The sequence below is a fragment of the Silurus aristotelis genome (assembly GCF_946808225.1).
Source record: "Silurus aristotelis genome assembly, chromosome: 15".
Classification (NCBI taxonomy): Eukaryota; Metazoa; Chordata; class Actinopteri; order Siluriformes; family Siluridae; genus Silurus; species Silurus aristotelis.
The window spans coordinates 7,750,284-7,769,120 of NC_139588.1; the positions used below are offsets into that span (position 1 = coordinate 7,750,284).

Consider the following 18,837-nt stretch of genomic DNA (forward strand, 5'->3'; position numbering starts at 1 on the left):
TTTGCTTTCTCTCATGCATTCAGTCATTTGCATGTATATGGCATCCCTTTATCCAGACTGACTTATAGTTGTCTCATTATACTATACAGTAGTTGAGGCCTTGTTTAAAGACCCTACAGTGGCAGATTGGTGTTGCTGGGGGTTTGATCGCACAACCTTCTGATCAGAAATCCAACATCTTAACCACTGAGCTACTTAACCACTTCCCCATGACCACAGGAATCTGTTTAATGAGCACAACCTGCCTTGTCTTCGCTCTTCTGGAATACGTAGTAGTCGTCCTGCAGAGTTCATTAGAGAGTTCACTCCAACTGTGCAAACGCATCGCCACATCGTTGTCTGTTCAACTGTGTGTTTTCTGAGACCAGGCCAATGGGTTTTTTTGAGGGATAAAAAAAAACAGACAGGGGTACTGGTCATTACTGTGGCCCAAAAAAGTTCATATAACATTATATAATTTCTTTCCATAGCATGTCTTCTTTTGGTGGTTTGTGATATAACTGTGATAAGGCATGGACATTTCTGTTACATTTATTCAGCATGTCATACAATTGATCACTGCACTGTATCTTGTCACATCGCTGTACTGTACATACACACCAGTTCTCCACCAGTTCTCCAGATTGGATGGGATTGGATGATTTGAGAAATCAGGGAAATGGAAAAAAAAAAAATAGTTGCATGTCTGAAATTTCCCCCATAGCTTCGCTCGGGACAATAATTAAGACAGCTAAATCAGCCAGAATTGTAATAACGCTTACTGAAAGGGGACTGTTCATGAGGACGAATTTACAGCTGGAGATTTGCAGAAGATGGTAACATTTATCCATGTAAAACCAACTATTTGGCATCTCAGAAGAAAGTTTCTACAGAAATAAACCTTATTTTTACTGTTAAGCCTGGATGAAAGATCTGTAATGTTATTGAGCTGATTTACTGCTGACGATCTGAAAACTAAGTGACAGCGTTTATCTTTTGTGTGTAAATCCCCTTTATTGCCCCTCACTTACCCCCTAATAGTCCCCACTATTATTATTATAAGCTTCGAGTTTCTGTGAAGGTTTTTCCACTAGATTAGAGTTTTTGCTGTGGGGATTTGTGATCACTGTTGGCGAACAGGTCTGGGGTTTAGTTTGTATTCCATTTCAGAGACGTGCTGTACAAATTGTGCGCTTTTAACTTCGATGCAACAGTTTGGGTAGGAGCCACACACATGGGTTTAATAGTCAGGTGTCCACATACTTTTGCCCATGCCGCATATATGTAGAAGTTCCCCAGACTCGCTGTAAGAGTTTACAGCCCTCTTAAAACATTTTACAGGTTGTTTTACGGTCTGCAGCAGTTTGACGGTACTTTACCGTATTCGCATTCCCACCCGTGACCATCCCTACTCATCAAACAAGTTCTCTAATGAATCACACGGTGTTTTCTCGAGTGCGATCTCTCGGCTTTTCCCGTTCCACCCTATCTGCGAGCGTTTACAAACAAACCGCGCGGTGTTACAATTTCCAAGCGTGCATGGACATCTAATGCTGGATCCCGACGCTAATCATCGAAACATTGACTGAAAATATAATCGAATTTTCTTTATCATAAAAGTGACAACTATTGTTACCATGTTTGTGTTTCTACCTGATCCAGGGCTTTAGATGCTCCTCTTTTGTTGTGAGCATGGCACTGTACAGATGGTTTGTTAAAGAGCTCCTGCTCTGAGCACTCAGCTGGTCCAACACATGTAGACTGGCAGGGAGAAGCCAATAGGCATCTTTTTATTTTACAGCTTTGAACGCAAATGCTTTAGCAACCAAATGATTTGTGTGTTTGGCCCCACATTCATGTAACTATTCACCGGTCACATCTTGGTGAACCTGGACACCTCGTTTTTGGTCAGACCCCCATTTATCTTCCAAGTGTGTTTTAGGTTAATTAATCGTCTCTGGTTTGTGTTTTGGCTCAGCTGACCGAGTACCTTCTCACACTCACGCGTTGTGATGCACAGAGCTGCGTTTTATTTTAATCGTCTGAGCCTTAATGTGAGTTTATGGGGAAAATATTCAGTGTATGGTTTTTTCACTCATGGAAATGTAATGCTTGCAATTAGCAGCGTCTCGAAATGAAACCGATAATTGCTTTACATTTGTGCAGACAGCTTCTATACTAGAGAGCTATACTATATGGACAAAAGTATCGGGACAACTTTTTTTTTCCCACCTGCCAAATGTGGTTTCTCTCCAAACTGTTGGAGACACACAATTGCATATGACGTCTTTGGATGTAGTGATGTAAAATTTGCCCTACACTTGAACCCTGTGTCCCTGTGAACAAAAGCGGTTTCATGAAGAAATATTCTTTGCATGGGTTGGAGTTTAAGATCTCCTGCTATAGAGCTCTGACCTCAACCCTATTAAACACCTTTGGGATGAATTTGAATGCCGACTGCACCTCAAACCTCCTCACCTCACCTACATCAGTACCTGACTTTACTAACACCCGTAGTCTTCAAATCTTCAAGAGCGCACACTAAAATCTAGTGGAACATCTTCCCAGAAGAGTGGAGGTTATTATAACAGCAAATGGGGGCAAACTTTCGTCCATATAGTGTATCTAGGATAGAGAAGTTATAGTAATATGATATAAGTTGTTAGTTAAAAATATGCGTATTGCTAATAATTGTACCATAATTTCATGCACCATGTTTAGTCATGTTAATAAAAACTTTAAATTAATAAAATTGGGACATATAAATGGAACTTATAAAAACAGGCCACACCCCCCGATTAGAACTGTGGCGGAAAAATTAATAAAAGAGAATAAAACAACTGCATGCTGTCTGTCACAATACCGGTTGCCAGGTTGTTAAGCGAATTCACTCCCAAAAGCTCAAATGCAAAAAAGATTTGTTCCTTTTTATGTAAACTGCCCCCGCCCCCAAGTTTGCTTGACTGTTCGAGCGTAGGCCGAGTTACGTCGGAGACTTCGAGAACGTGCGTTTTTGCAGCTGCTCGTAAGTGGGTGTGTTTTTGGCACGTACATCTGAAGACTCGCTTAAACAGTGCAGCTTGCACTCTGTCATTTTTCTTTTTCTTCATTTTCTTCTCTCTCTCTTAGTTCCCCTGCTGTGATTTGTTAGTGCTCATTAGCTCAAGAGAAACAGTTGGAACTAAGAATAGTTGACTTTGATGCACAGCAGATCCTCTAAATAGGAACAGCTCGCACTGTAGCGTTTTGAATATCACACGCTGAACAATCGCTTCCCTCAACTCCACTACTAATATGATTGTCAGTAAAACGAGGTAGTAAATAAAATGACCAGACAAAAAGATAAGGAACTGTGGGAACTGTGGAGGGTGACTATATACTGTCTCCACAATTTTTCCTGTTTGCTGGAGGTATGCTCTCTTCTGCTATTGTAGTCCATCCGCGTTGTGGATTCTGACACGGTTTTCTGTTCCTTATTTATCTTCGTAGTGATTATTTGAGTCAGGAGTCAGCCAGTAAAACGCATGTTCTTCTTGTTCTTTGTTTGTCCTTCTGTCCACCCGAGGCGTTTTCAGTCAATAAAAATTTAGCAATTTGAAAACGCCGTTTTTTTTTTTCATTGGCACAATGTTTCAAAGTGCCAGAAAACAAATAAACGGCACGTGGAAATTATGTAGGTTGAAGCGTCTTATGTTTCGCTCAATTTTTGGGAAACGATCTGGATCGGTGTAGACGTACGACAGCCACAAGTGTTCCCAGTTAAGAGGTCACTAACTGTATATATTTTACCTAAGAATGTGCATGTATTTATAATTAGGTCCTCCTAATGGTGCTTTGGTGCACCTTTAGGTCCAAGTATTGACCTTTCAATTATTTTCTGAGGTACAGAAAAAAACCTGTATCCTCTGTTTGTTACCACTTAACTACGGTTAATTGATAAAAAAAAAAAAAATCGAATAGAAAATTCTAAGAATACAGTTAACAACATTAACAATTTTAATTGCATTTTCTATTGGGTAACTTGATGAAATCTCACGTGGTTGCACCAGAAGGTTAATCATTCCTTTGTTTAGCCAATCACAGTATACCCAACTCAGCCGTTAGTCACGTAGCCTTCCTGGTTATTATTACGATTAATAAGGTAACTGCTGTTTTTAAGGCTGACATTGTTTTAAATGCATACATTTTTGTGCAGTACATAGTGTTCACTACTAGGCTTTGTGCCTATTGTATTAAAATAGAAATGTTACCCCTAATAGTGCTTATAGAGGTTCGAGGGACATGATTTGATTCTTGATGTTCAAGCAGGTCAGACAGTTCGACTACGTTTGACATCACACATTTTTTGTGGTTATTAAGGAGTAGCTTATAGAACCAGCAGACAAATCCAGCTAAAAGTTTGGAGAGCTTCCAGAGTTGTCAGGTTTGGTATTAAGGCTTGTAGAAGAGTTTAATCCATGCATCAGGTTTTAGACAAAAATGATGACATTCTAAGCAAAGGGATTGTGATTTTTTTTTTTTTTTTTTTTTTTTTTATGAATTGCACAGTAATGTTGATTGAGGAGCCTTGACTGAGGGACCTCACGCTTTTGGCTACCAGAATGCTTTTTGACGCTTTTTGATTGCGGGTACCTTTATCTGATCATCTGAACATGGTCTCTCTCTCTCTCTCTCTCTCTCTCTCTCTCTCTCTCTCTCTCTCTCTCTCTCTCTCTCTCTCTCTGAATTAGCCTGGGGGGTTGGTCACCCCTTTCTCCTCTTGAGTTTCCCCTCCTCCTTTCAGATGGCCATATGGACACAGTAAACTTAGACTGTCCTTGGACTGTCCTGTCTTCCTGTTTATGCCTCCCAATTCATATCATTTTGAAACACTGCACTTGCAAGGAAGTCGGATCTTTTGATGTCATCCTGCGTAGGAATCAGTCCGACTGTGGGAAGTATAGGTTATGAAATTTTGGATTTAGCTTTTGTTTTTACCTCAGCACCCGGGTCGGTCGCATTGTCTGTCTGGACCTGAATTTGTCTAATTTCACCTACTAATTATAGTCTGGGTTTTTGGGCAACCAAAATTGTGTAGAACATTGAAGTATTCTGGTGAATGGGTAATCGAGTGATTTTATTATTTGCCTAGTTCCTGTTCCTTTTTCATTTTAGCAGGTCATCCTGATGCTATATATTTTACATTTATGGCATTTGGAAGACATCCTTATACAGAGCGACCTACATTTATCTCATTCATACAACTAAGTAGATATGGGGTTAAAGGTCTTGCTGAGGGGCCCAGGAGTGAAAGGCAGCTTGGTTTGACAGGGATTTGAACTAACAACATACAGCTTCAAAGTCTTATTGCTTAACCACTAAGCTTTCCCCTCCCTGATGCTGTATATAAGGAAACAGAATGTATCTGACATCTCTCCCTCATTCTCTCTCATTCTCTCTCTTTCTCTCTCATTCTCTCTCTCTCTTCTCTCTCTCTCTCATTCTCTCTCTCTCTTGTTCTCGCTTTCTCTGTGTATGGTAGTTGAGCTGTGCTACATTTTCCTTTTTTTTTTTTTTTAAATAAGGCATCTGTCAGCACTCTGCTTGGAACCAAAGAGGCAACAGAATGAAAGGCCCTTGCTTTTGAGAAGTACTTTGGAAAGTCCCAAGGTTTTTTCACACCACTAAGAGGACTTCAAGTTAATAAACACTGATGCTCTATAAATACCTCTTTTGCAGTAAGTACGAGAGCAAAAGCATCTCCATCAGTATAAATGGTTAAAGTCACCGTCTTGGTCATACAACATCGCAGGTCTCAGCACAGTCCTATAAACTTTCCCTTTCACTCTTGCAGATACTCTTCTATCACAAATCACTCCTGCTATCACTCTTCTCCACCCTGCCTGCATTTTTTTTTTTACTTCTTTAACGGACTCACTATTACTTTGCACTGTTGACCCCAGATACCTGAACTTCTCCACCTTTTCTCTGCAACTGCACCACTCCACTGTCCTCCCTTTCATTCACACACATGTACTCTGTCTTACTTCTACTGACTTTCATTCCCCTTCTCTCCAGCGCGTATCTCCACCTCTCCAGGCTCTTCTCAACCTGCTCCCTACACTCACCACAAATCACTATATCATCCGCAAACATCATAGTCCAGGGAGACTCCTGTCTGACCTCGTCCGTCAACCTGTCCATAGCCACTGCAAACAGGAAAGGGCTCAGAGCTGATCCTTCATGCAGTCCAATCTGCACATTAAACCAGTCTATCGTTCCTACTGCACACTTTACTGCTGTCACACTGTCCTCATACATGTCCTACACCACCCTCACATACTTCTCTGACACACCTGACTTCCTCATACAATACCACAACTCCTCTCTCTCACTCTGTCGTACGCTTTCTTTAAATCCACAAACACTCAATGCAACTCTTTCTGACCTTTCCTCTTTCTCCTTATGCTTCACTGCACTTCCTCATTCCTTCACCACGTCTCTTTGTCTTCCTTTCTATTTCCAGATGTCACACCAAGTACCTTTCTAGCTGTCTCCCTTATCACTTCTGCAGTAGTTGCCCAATCATCCAGCATCTCTTAAACACCACCGAGCCCCTGTCTGACCTCTTCCCTGAATCTCACACTACAGTCTTCCTCCTTCAGTTTCTACTATCTTATTCTTCTTTCAGTCCTCACTCTCCTCCTCTTATTCTTCACCTCCAAAACCATCCTACAGACCACCATCCGATGCTGTTTAGCTACACTGTCCCCTGCCAACACCTTACAGTCTCCAATCTCCTTCTGGTTGCATCTCCTACATAGAACGAAGTCCACCTGTGTGTCCACCTTCCTTCACTCTTATATGTCACCCTATGATCCTCCTTCTTCTTAAAACAAGTGTTCACCCCTGCTATTTCCATCCTTTTCCTTTCCTTAAGAACATACCTACCCATCACCTTCACTAATTGTTCATTCTTAGGTACACCATCTACGACTTCAGAATTTTTCCTTCTCCTCCATCTCACCACTCACTTGTGGAACATAAGCACTGATGACATTTATCATCACCCCTTCCACTTCCAGGTTCACGTTCCTCACCCTTTTAGAAACTCTTTTCACCTCCACTACACTCTTACTGTAATTTTCCTTTAGAATCATACCTACACCATTTCTCTTTCCATCCACACCATGATAAAACAGTTTAAACCCACCTCCAATGTTCCTGGCCTTACTCCCTTTCCACTTGGTCTCCTGAACACACGTCTACCTTTCTCCTCTCCATCATATCAGCTATCTCTCTCCTGTTACCAGTCATATTACCAACATTTAATGTACCAACCCAAACCTCCACTCTCATCCACTTCTACTTTCTCTGCCCTGTCTGTAGACGTCTTCCTCCTCTCCTTCTCCTCCTTCGGCCAACAGTAACCTACGCCTCGACCGATTCGTGATCCGCATATTTGATTTGGCACGTTTTAAGCTCTGCATTTATCCTGGCTTGGGCTCTGCATTAAGAGCGCACCGGCTTGTGCGACCCTAATGGCTGTGTTAAAAGTACTTAAATTAGTAATATGCCAACACTTTGTGAGGTGGTGTGTGACCATGGTTTATTCACATGTTTGCGTGGATGGACAGATGGGTTTGGTTAAAGCATAAATGGACCTTATGTACTGCAAGTGGACGTTTTGCATTGAGACATCGTGTTGCTGAAAATGTCACAACTGACGCAAGAATCTTGCTGAATCAACCACTTCTATGTAACATTTTAAAAACTGATGTTTAAGGCCTGAATTTGTGCACAGAATTGCATGGCCAGTGTTTTGTGAGAACTTTCTGCACATGTGTATAACACCTGAATAAGCCATCATGTTATCTAGATATAACATGCATGTAATTGGTTTGAAAGAGGCAGATGTAGAGGACAGAGGTGTATGGAGACTGATGATCCGCTGTGGTGACCCCTAATGGGAGCAGCTGAAAGAAGATATCTAGGTATAACATAAATTAATAAATCCAGTTAAATACACAAAAATATCATTTCAGTGTTCCACGATTCCACATGCTGTAGTTACACAGCCATTCCTTTTCTTCCCCACTCCTATGCACAGAAGCGTTATACTTGACACATGCTTTGAAGTCGAACATCCTAATTAAACAGCATCTGATATGTAAAGATCAGACTTGATTTTAAAGGCAGGTCCCCTGGTGGTCTAGTGGTTAAGATGCAGCGCATCTTATGATCCAAGGCAAGACATGGCGAATTGCCTTCAAATATATCTTGTGGTGAACAATGAATGAAAACAAAGCCACAGGCTGACTGGATCCTATCAGACTTTTTAACTTTGTGATGCTCCGTCACATGATAAAAGGTGTACTTATGCATGAAGTCCTCACGTCAAAGCGTTTTCTTGGACTTCAGCCAAATACCAGAGAGGCTGTTCGAGTAACGATCCACCCCAGCCTTGTGGAGATGCATATCTGAAGACTGCCATGTCTGGGGAATTAGTGTCTCTGTGGTGGAGAGATCCTTGAAAACCTGTTGAAATACTTCCCATCTAATATAAAGAAACCCGGTCAGAGTTTACGATGTTGACTTGAGGTGCAAGACTCCAGTGATTCATACGTTTTTGTTTTTCTTTCAGCCATTGCAGCAATGATTCTTTTATTTACTGGGACTGAGGCACTCGGACTGTTTAGCCTGATGGTAGCCTTAGTGTTTTAATTGATTATTATTGAAAATCTCACCTGTGTTTCTTTGTATGCATCTCTGTGTAAGGCAGAAGTTTGTAGACACCTCACTATTAAATTCTTGTGTGCTTTTTAAGCATCCCATACCACATGTAGTCCCTATTTACTGCTATTACAGATTTGTGCTCATTCACCCCCAAAGGCATCAGGTACTGATATGTAGGTGAGGTGAGGAGGCCTGGGGTGCCATCAGTGTTAATATTCATCCCAAAGGTGTTCAGCAGGGTTAAGTTTAAAGCTATATAGTAGACCACTTAAGATCTGTCCCACCAACCCCTTGCAAACCATATGTTCATTGAGCTGGCTGTGTCTTGCTAGAACAGGTTTGGGTCTCCTAGTTCAAGTAAAGGGAGTATTTTAAGCCACCGCATTCAAAAACATCTTACGCAATTGTATTGCCTCAGCTTTGTGGTAACAGTTTGGAAAAGAATCGCACATGGCTGGAAATGTCAGGTGTCATTTCCATTTTCCATGAATAATTGGTATTTAATAATAATATTGGTTTTCTGTTAAATAGAAAAGAGTCAGAAGTTGAACCAGTTTGGATTATCCAGAAATTGACATGGTTCTTGAGGGTCTTGTCAGAACTGTGCACATAATGGAGCCACAAACACCACATAAACTGGTTTGGGGGACCTTCTCTACACCATTATTTAAATACTAATGATCATTTGTTGGGATCAAATATGAAAATATGGTTCATTTTGAACAATTGTATGCTATGGTATAGAAGCTTGAAGTGTTGTTTATCTCTTGTGCAGTCCAAGTCATTTGAACTAGTTTAATTAGATGATAATTTTTTTGAGTAGTTTTTGAATAGTGGGCCTGATGTACTACGAGTAAATATTACTCAAAATTATAAGAAAGTAAAATTATGTAATGACATAATCATACCGGCAAGTCATGTGAGAGTCAGTGTTCAGGTTGTGCGATGATCAAAACCTGCCAGATTGTGCAATTATTACTAGTAGGCACAAATTAATGATGTTATGGGATAGGAATAAGCAATGCAGTAAAAGCTTACTAACTGCTTCCTTTAATACAATTTAGTGCAATGTGTCACCAGCAATATGACATTTTCTTGTCGCAGTCTTCTGTTGCTCTTCTGTATTTATCGTTTGTCTGAATATAGAGGGATTACCAAGATTACATTCTTAGCATGGCTACATGGTAGTGTGCAGTTTTGAACTGAATATGTATATGTTCACCCACATATATTCATGATATAGTCATCCATCTAAGATGGATATAAGTTGTTATTAAGACTAGGCACAAGCTCATTAAAAAGATGTTAGAACACCAACTAGCAAAGTATGAAAACAATCAAAGATGCAGGATTCTAGCATTTCCAAATATTTGTTGTCTTCCACAGAATACCTGGGGCTGAGATCTTGTAGTGGTTACTTGGCGTAAACATTGAGGGATTTTTAGGTGGACCACAATGTTGGTCTTGTGGTGATTATTATTTTTTTTACTTCCCACTCAGACACCTAAGGGTAACATGCTCATTAGATCAGGAGCCCAAACAAAATCAGGAAAATAATATTTTCTGTAGACATTTTAAACATAAAGCAGCAATTATATTTAAGCTGTAAAGAGATCGGTGTGTGAGGGTATGGAGGAAGTTTCCAGTGACTACATTTCAGTCAGGATTAGTGTTTATTTTCTCCATCAGGCTTTTCAGGTCACTTTCAAACGCTCATGAACAAACGGAAAGAAGCTGCCACTAGCTTGGAGGGTTTTTTTTTACGCCTTTACTCCGTAAACAGCTGATTGTCATCATGTTATTGTATTTTTTTTTTTGTCTTGTTCTACCTCTTTTTCATGTTATTGTTCATCTTTTCCTTCCTCTTGATGGTGTCTTTCCTCTTCTCCACCTCCCTCTTGTTGTTTTCTTCTTTTTAACTTGTTACTTGTATATCTTTGTTTGCTGTAGATTATCTTCGTTATTTATTTCTTTTATTTTTTTTTTGTTATCGTCATTGTAGTTGCTTCTACTCAACTTCCTCTTCGTATTCTTTATCACCTCCCCCCGGTCTACCAAAATCCGGCAACATTTGAGGCCCTTTTTTTTTCTGGAAGTTCTCTCTTGGGGGCCGAGCCTGTACTGCTGAGAGATTCTGGAAGTTTCTGTACTTGAGTTTGTATTGTATGTGGGCAGAAGATAGGCAGGCCATGTCTATTTATAGTGTGTTGGGATGCGTGTTTAAAGGCTGCTGGAGTCTCTGTACTGTGCACCAGAAAATTGCCGTTATCTCTTCTTAGTCGATTTGTAGTATTCGTCTCAGTAAATGAGATAAAAAATGAGATGTTTTTTGGCAGTTAGTTGTTTGTTTTTCTTAATTTTTGGTGTGAGGGAACAAATGCTCAATCTGTTACCATTTACTCAACATCAGTATAAACCTTTTTATGAAGGAAACCAGGAATGACGATGCATTTAAAAATGTTTGTCCATGATTATCTAAACCCCCTAAGGCACTGATAAACCAATCTAAACAACTGCATTGCACAAGTCGATGAGCTTGAAATGTGTAATAGTAGCTGATGCAAGAGTATGATGTGGAGGGTTTAGTTCACGGTGTTGTCCCGATTGAGGTCCCGAAAGGCCTACAAGAAGTTTCTCCTTGTTCTCTCTGTGTTAGGTTTAAGAGAACGGAAGTGAAATGGAGAGGAGTCTATTGTTTGGGAGGTTTTTCATTGTCTAAATGTTGGTGTAGCTGACGGGCCTTTCTTATCAGGGTGTTGATGGAACACAACCATGACATGTCCTGCGTGAACACCAAAGTACTGGAAAATGTTCACTGGGGTCCCATTGATTCTTAAAAGTTGGTGAGTTTCTTCTCTTGCTTCATACTGAAGTCCTGGAGAATTTTGTCTACCTGGCACAAGTTCTCCAGGGTATTCAATTTCTCGAAGTGGGACACCGTGTCATTATAAGAGATCAGGCCCAGGTGTGTAATTGACTGGGTCACATGTTGAATTTCAATCCAATTTTTCCATAATGTATAGCTCAGGAGGGGGCTTTATACTGTTCAGTGTGTGCATAGGCATGGTAAATTCACACCACTCTGTAAACAAGTAAGGAACTGGCAGTTTTCATGTCGAGTGGGTGTGTTTTTCTTTTTTTCTTTTTTTACTGTCTGTACATGTGAATTCACAAGTTGCAAATTCACCTTGAATGCAGTATAATTCCACAGTAATTATTGTATGCAGTAGATCATAAACACGGTTGTGTAATAATTTTTTACCCCTCTTATAAAATTCCTTTCCAAGCTCTGTGAGGAGAGGGAGTGAGCGAGGGAGGAAGGGACAAGGGTCATTGAAGTGATGCAGCTGTTTGTTCAGTCACAGCTGTTGCTCCTCCTCCACACACACACACACACAACTCTCATAATAGAACATTGTTCTGGCATTGTTGATATAGTAAAGGGGTAAAGCAGGGCGAGATTGAGAAGTCAGTAGATGGTTTTATTGGGTTCAGACATTTATTAAGGACGGCTACAAAGCATTCTGTTTGATTTCTTTGACAAATCGAATGATTATAATTTTTTGTTTGGAAATTGAGGTTTTCTGCTTTTAATACAATTAGAACTACCTCGTTATGACCTTGAGTACTAATTGCTAGATTTATACACACATGCTCCGTTTTATTTTGCCTGTTGTTGTTGTTATTGACTGCTAGCTAGGTCTTGTATTGTGGGTATTCCTGATCTGTATGTACAGTTTTCCTGTCTTGTTTGATATGTTTTAGTCTTTCAGTTCCCCCTTCTCTACTCACTCACTTTTTTTTTTTTTTTGCTCTGATGCCATGCAAGAGAGCAAACAAAACAAACAAATTCGGGTCACAAAGGGCATGCGCCTTGTTCACTGGTGTGCAACACTACAGCTCGGTGCAGTCTTAAAGGGGCGAGTCTGAAAGTCCTGTTTTGGATGCTGCTTTTGTTTTAGAGCTATTATCAAGTGAACTGACACTAGAAATATATCCTACTATCGCACTGCTATTTGGTTCCAACACACATGTGCATCCTCATGTTCACCTACTGAACGATTAACAGACTTTTGTCCCATTAGGTGTTTAAGCAACACACATCATATGGCAACTTTTTTTTTTTTTTTTTTAAACTGTTCTAGTGACACAGCCATGACTCCTGAAACCCATTTATTTATTTTATTGACTCAACTTCGATGACTCCAGTGCGTTTACAACCAATTGTCACACCCCTGCGTTCAAACACTGTGTCACTAGGAATTGCTTGCCTTGACGTAATCACGGCTCCTCCAAAGAGACCTACAAGGCTGATCATAAATTTATTAAGCTTTTTGGTTACATGAGCCTTCAGTAAATGCATGGTGTCAGTGTGTGTGAAATGAAACCTCGACCTACACAATACGTGAGCGGGAATACACGGCTATTCACGGCTATGTGTCCATTACACGATTTGCATGCAAGGCAAAGAACCAGCTTACCTGAAATGGGAAGGATAAAAATTACTTATTATTAATAATAATATTTTTGGATTGTTATTTTATTTACGGATGTTTTGCTATCTTTATATGAGACACACAGTGCAGTGCAATATGATTACATTTTATTTGCATGAAGTATCTTAAGTTACTCCAGTTGATAATTCTTCCTGTGCCTCAGCTTAATTCTCCTTAATCCATTTAGCTTAGTAAGATCATAACTTTTTTCCCCTTCAAAACAATACCAGCCTCACTGTCTTGCTGTCTATATATAACTGTAACCAACCTATATACAGTTACAGATAGAGGCAGTGCATACATTTGGAATAGTGATTGTGTGTGAATGCTCTCCAGCCAATCAAATTGGAGCAATCAGACAGACCATGCTATAAATATTTTACAGTATTTAATATTTAAAATTGTTTTGCGGTTATGCAACATCTGTGTATAGATCAAATGCACTGGGGTTATAATATGGACTTATTCTACTTGTATATTATATTGTATTGCCTACTCTTAACTGGGCTGCTATAAACATTCCCCTGTTTTCTTGTTCCCAAATTTGTTTAAATTTTCAATCTGTAATGGTGTTTCATCCCTAATGCTGGTCAGAAATGGTTGAGTAAAAAAAAAAAAAAAAAAAAGACTATAAATGGTGACACTTTTTTTTTTTTTTTAAGGTGGTTGTAATTAAAAAGTGATTAAAAAGCTTTTTGCTTTTCCCCCATCTCTCTCCTGTGTGCTCTTACTCAGACAGCTGGGTTGTAAAAGGATTACAGTTGGCCCTCCCTGATTGTGGTGGTTACAGGCGGGGGGAAAAGACGGACCGTGAATAATTTTTAATAATATTTATCACACACAAAAAAAGGAAAGAATAGACTGTTCTACAGATTGTACACTGTAAAACCCTCGTTACCACTCCTACATTTGTACCCTGTAGAGCTTCCTGATTCCCTTTGGAGTTTTGTTTTGACACCTGCTTTTGTCTTGGTTTGTAATTGGGCATTTTACCGGCTCTCTTGGGAACTGCAGATCCTAGGGAGGAATATACACATACACGCACATGCTCTCAGATAGAGGACATGGGGTAACACCCTGGGAGGTTGTGTTCTTTGGAGAAGAAGAAGACGAAGGAGGGGGTTGGGGGGTGGATGGGTCAGCACACTCCACACAAGTGTTGGGGCGGGGGAAAAAAACAAGCAACAGAGTCCAGAAACATAGTTGAGAAACAAGTCGCAACTGCTCTTTAAAGTATTATGAAGATATAATAAGACATTTTTGTATTTTTTTAAAGCATGTTTCAGACCGTGTAGTACAAGCCTGTCAATAATTAGTGAGTAAATGAATTTTGAAAGTCACAGTTGCTTCTGTTTGAGAGCAGCACCAACTGCACCTCGATAAGATCGGGCATGTTGGCAGAGCTCTTGCTCTGCTTCAGGATTGTACAATGCTTTACGGGCCAGTAAAGCTGGTGTGTTTACTGTGCGAGATTGCAGCATCAGCTCTGTAGGAGAGGCTTCGATCTCCGGGGACAGGGTGAGATCAGTAATGTAGCCTGACTCGGCACCATTTGGGATAATAGTGCACGTGTTCCTGATCTCTTTTATGCCTCGCTTCCTGACCCCTAAACCCCCTCAGGGCTAACGGATGTTCCCATTCATCCATCGGCTCATTCCAGTCAGTCTCTCTTCGTCCTTTCTGTTCCAGTCTCTCATTGTTTCTCCACACGCTTTCTTTCATTTTTTTTTTTGACAGAAATAAATGTGAAAAGTGAAATGTGTTGAAACTTGAACTGACTGCTGCATTCATTTAAAACAACCGAGCAGAGAAACAAAAGTTTTCATGTTCATGAATGGAAGGAACAGCAATATCCGTGAAGAATAAAGGATTAAAGATGAAGATACGTGACACTTGAACATCAGAGAATAATAAATCACTCTTCTTTCTGTGTGCATTACCGTTTAAAAAGAACGCCACACGGTTTATTTCGAAACTGCTTTCTCACAGCATTGCTATCAATGCCTTTTTCTTCCCAAGGGACAGTACTATAGAAATGAATATTTGGAGTAGTCAATATGCAGCTTGTACAGCAGTACAGGTTTACTGTACTCTGAAAATAACCCAACATCCAGACATTATTGTCAAAATAACTGGCAACAAAAGTGAGTAAGTGACAATGCAAAGCCACATGTCCTCTTCATCATGCTCATGTTTTTGTCTGCTTGACAGACCATACAAATTTGTGTATCTTGTATTAGAGTTAAAATGTGGTGCTTTGAGTACAATTCTCTCATACTGACCACTGGATGTTCAACATGCACCTCATGGTTTTGGGAATTGGAATTGCTGCTCTACACAAAGATGCAGAGGCAATCAGAAGGTGAACACCCTGAAACTGAGTTACAGTACAGTGGTCAGGGCCAGCTCAGTTTTCCAAGACGGGTTCCACCTGGTACGTCGCAAGGGACCATCAAAGAAGTCGAGTCCTCGTGCTGTGCGTCAGGTGCAGAATTTGGTTTCAAGAAACGGATGCATGACTGCTGCTGGTACTGGGGAAACATGGATTCCAACATTCTGAAGCAGTACATTATAACCTCCCTTCAAAAACCGAGCCAAACAGCAGAAAAATAAAAATGACCCCAAACACACCGCCAAGATGAGAACGGCCTTGTTGAAGGTGATTGAGTGGCCAAGTATTTCTTCATTTCAAGTATGTCTCCAGACCTGAAACCTATTGAGCACCTGTGGGGCATCTTCAAGCAGAAGGTGGAGAAGCACCATGTGTTTAACATCCAGCAGCTCCGTGATATTGAATATGGAGAAATGGAAGAGGATCCCAGCAACAACCTGTGCAGCTCTGATGAATTCCATGCCCAGGAGGATTAATGCAGTCGTAAATAAAAACTGTGCTCTTCAATAAAATATTGACACTTTGTACACAAGTTCACTTAGGGTGTACTTAATTTTATCGGCAGTTATTGACAATCTATGCTGCTATACAAGCTGCACATTGACTAAAATATTTCCAAGTTTCATTTCTATATTATTGTCCCTTAAGAAGATATACTAAAATGGTTGCTGATAATCGATAAATAGTTTTTAAAATGAATACTGGATAAAAACAAACATAACACTAAATGTAAAATAGTACTGAACTATATTACAAAATAAAAAAACAGTACTGAATCAGGAAAAAGGAGCTAAATGTAATAAATATGAATTATATAAATAAATATTGATGGAAAATAAGGCATTCGAACTGAAACATAATATCCTGAATCCATAATTAATTGCAAAAAAAAAGACACTTCACATGAACAACACATGGTGTCAGTGATTTGCCTCTACAGGTCGTTCTCATACTGTATAATGTAACCCGGAAAATATATATATATATATATATATATATATATATATATATATATATTTTATATTATACAGTGGGTACAGAAAGTATTCAGACCCCCTTAAATTTTTCACTCTTTGTTATATTGCAGCCATTTGCTAAAATCATTTAAGTTCATTCTTCTTCCTCATGAATGTACACACAGCTCCCCATATTGACAGAAAAACACAGAATTGTTGACATTGTTGCAGATTTATTAAAAAAGAAAAACTGAAATATCACATGGTCCTAAGTATTCAGACCCTTTGCTGTGACACTCATATATTTAACTCAGGTGCTTTCCATTTCTTCTGATCATCCTTGAGATGGTTCTACACCTTCATTTGAGTCCAGCTGTGTTTGATTATACTGATTGGACTTGATTAGGAAAGCCACACACCTGTCTATATAAGACCTTCCAGATCACAATGCATGTCAGAGCAAATGAGAATCATGAGGTCAAAGGAACTGCCTGAAGAGCTCAGAGACAGAATTGTGGCAAGGCACAGATCTGGCCAAGGTTACAAAAAGATTTCTGCTGCACTTAAGATTCCTAAGAGCACAGTGGCCTCCATAATCCTCAAATGGAAGACGTTTGGGACGACCAGAACCCTTCCTAGAGCTGGCCGTCCGGCCAAACTGAGCTATCGGGGGAGAAGAGCCTTGGTGAGAGAGGTAAAGAAGAACCCAAAGATCACTGTGGCTGAGCTCCAGAGATGCAGTCAGGAGATGGGAGAAAGTTGTAGAAAGTCAACCATCACTGCAGCCCTCCACCAGTCGGGGCTTTATGGCAGAGTGGCCTGACGGAAGCCTCTCCTCAGTGTAAGACACATGAAAGCCTGCATGGAGTTTGCTAAAAAACACCTGAAGGACTCCAAGATGGTGAGAAATAAGATTCTCTGGTCTGATGAGACCAAAATAGAACTTTTTGGCCTTAATTCTAAGCGGTATGTGTGGAGAAAACCAGGCACTGCTCATCACCTGTCCAATACAGTCCCAACAATGAAGCATGGTGGTGGCAGCATCATGCTGTAGGGGTGTTTTTCAGCTGCAGGGACAGGACGACTGGTTGCAATCGAGGGAAAGATGAATGCGGCCAAGTACAGGGATATCCTGGACGAAAACCTTCTCCAGAGTGCTCTGGACCTCAGACTGGGCCGAAGGTTTACCATCCAACAAGACAATGACCCTAAGCACACAGCTAAAATAACGAAGGAGTGGCTTCACAACAACTCTGTGACTGTTCTTGAATGGCCCAGCCAGAGCCCTGACTTAAACCCAATTGAGCATCTCTGGAGAGACCTAAAAATGGCTGTCCACCAACGTTTACCATCCAACCTGACAGAACTGGAGAGGACCTGCAAGGAGGAATGGCAGAGGATTCCCAAATCCAGGTGTGAAAGACTTGTTGCATCTTTCCCAAAAAGACTCCTGGCTGTAAGGGGGCTTCTACTAAATACTGAGCAAAGGGTCTGAATACTTAGGACCATGTGATATTTCAGTTTTTCTTTTTTAATAAATCTGCAACAATATCAACAACTCTGTGTTTTTCTGTCAGTATTGGGTGCTATGTGTACATTCATGAGGAAGAAGAATGAACCTAAATGATTTATCAAATGGCCGCAATATAACAAAGAGTGAAAAATTTAAGGTGGTCTGAATACTCTTCGTACCCACTGTATAATATAAAAATATAGAAAAATTGCCAAATACGTGTACAGGCCTACTGTATTACAGGCTCATTGGGAGTGACCCAGTAATGACTGCAAGGTAAATCCTAACTGGGCCAACTGAACACAATTATTTTAGGCTGATTTCCTGGCTGTGCACAGGATTGCACATTTGTGACACTTTTTTCTTCGTCTCATATTTCCAAAAATTATGTGTAAAAGTAATACTAAACTAACGTATGCTAGATGGAGGCGTTTGGTGTTTTTGCACGTTTGAATGGTGAATGCATTAAGAAGGATGTGAAGAAGAAGCCTGAGGAATCCTTGTAAGTGTAATTATGATGGTACAATGGTAACTGGATCTTTCTGTAATCTTATTATTAACTGGACTTCCATTATGCTGAGTGATCATACACTGAGGATAGAAAATACCCCTGTTGAGGCGAAGATGGGCGATATCTTGCATGTTCAATTTGTATTTTCACTGACTCATAGCTTATTTTTTTTTTTTTTCCACTTGACTCATAAAAATTTTATGAATGTATGGTCATTTGCAGCATTGCTATTCTCTTACGGCTTCTAGCAGTTTCGCGGTGCATTTATAGACAAG

The 18,837-nt window shown here is 40.1% G+C and overlaps 1 protein-coding gene across 2 annotated transcripts in view; it reads left to right on the forward strand.

Annotated features, from left to right (window-relative positions):
* ralgps2 (Ral GEF with PH domain and SH3 binding motif 2) overlaps positions 1-18,837 on the forward strand; it is a 97,363-nt gene that overhangs the window by 1,149 nt on the left and 77,377 nt on the right. The gene's annotated exons all lie outside the window — the stretch shown is intronic.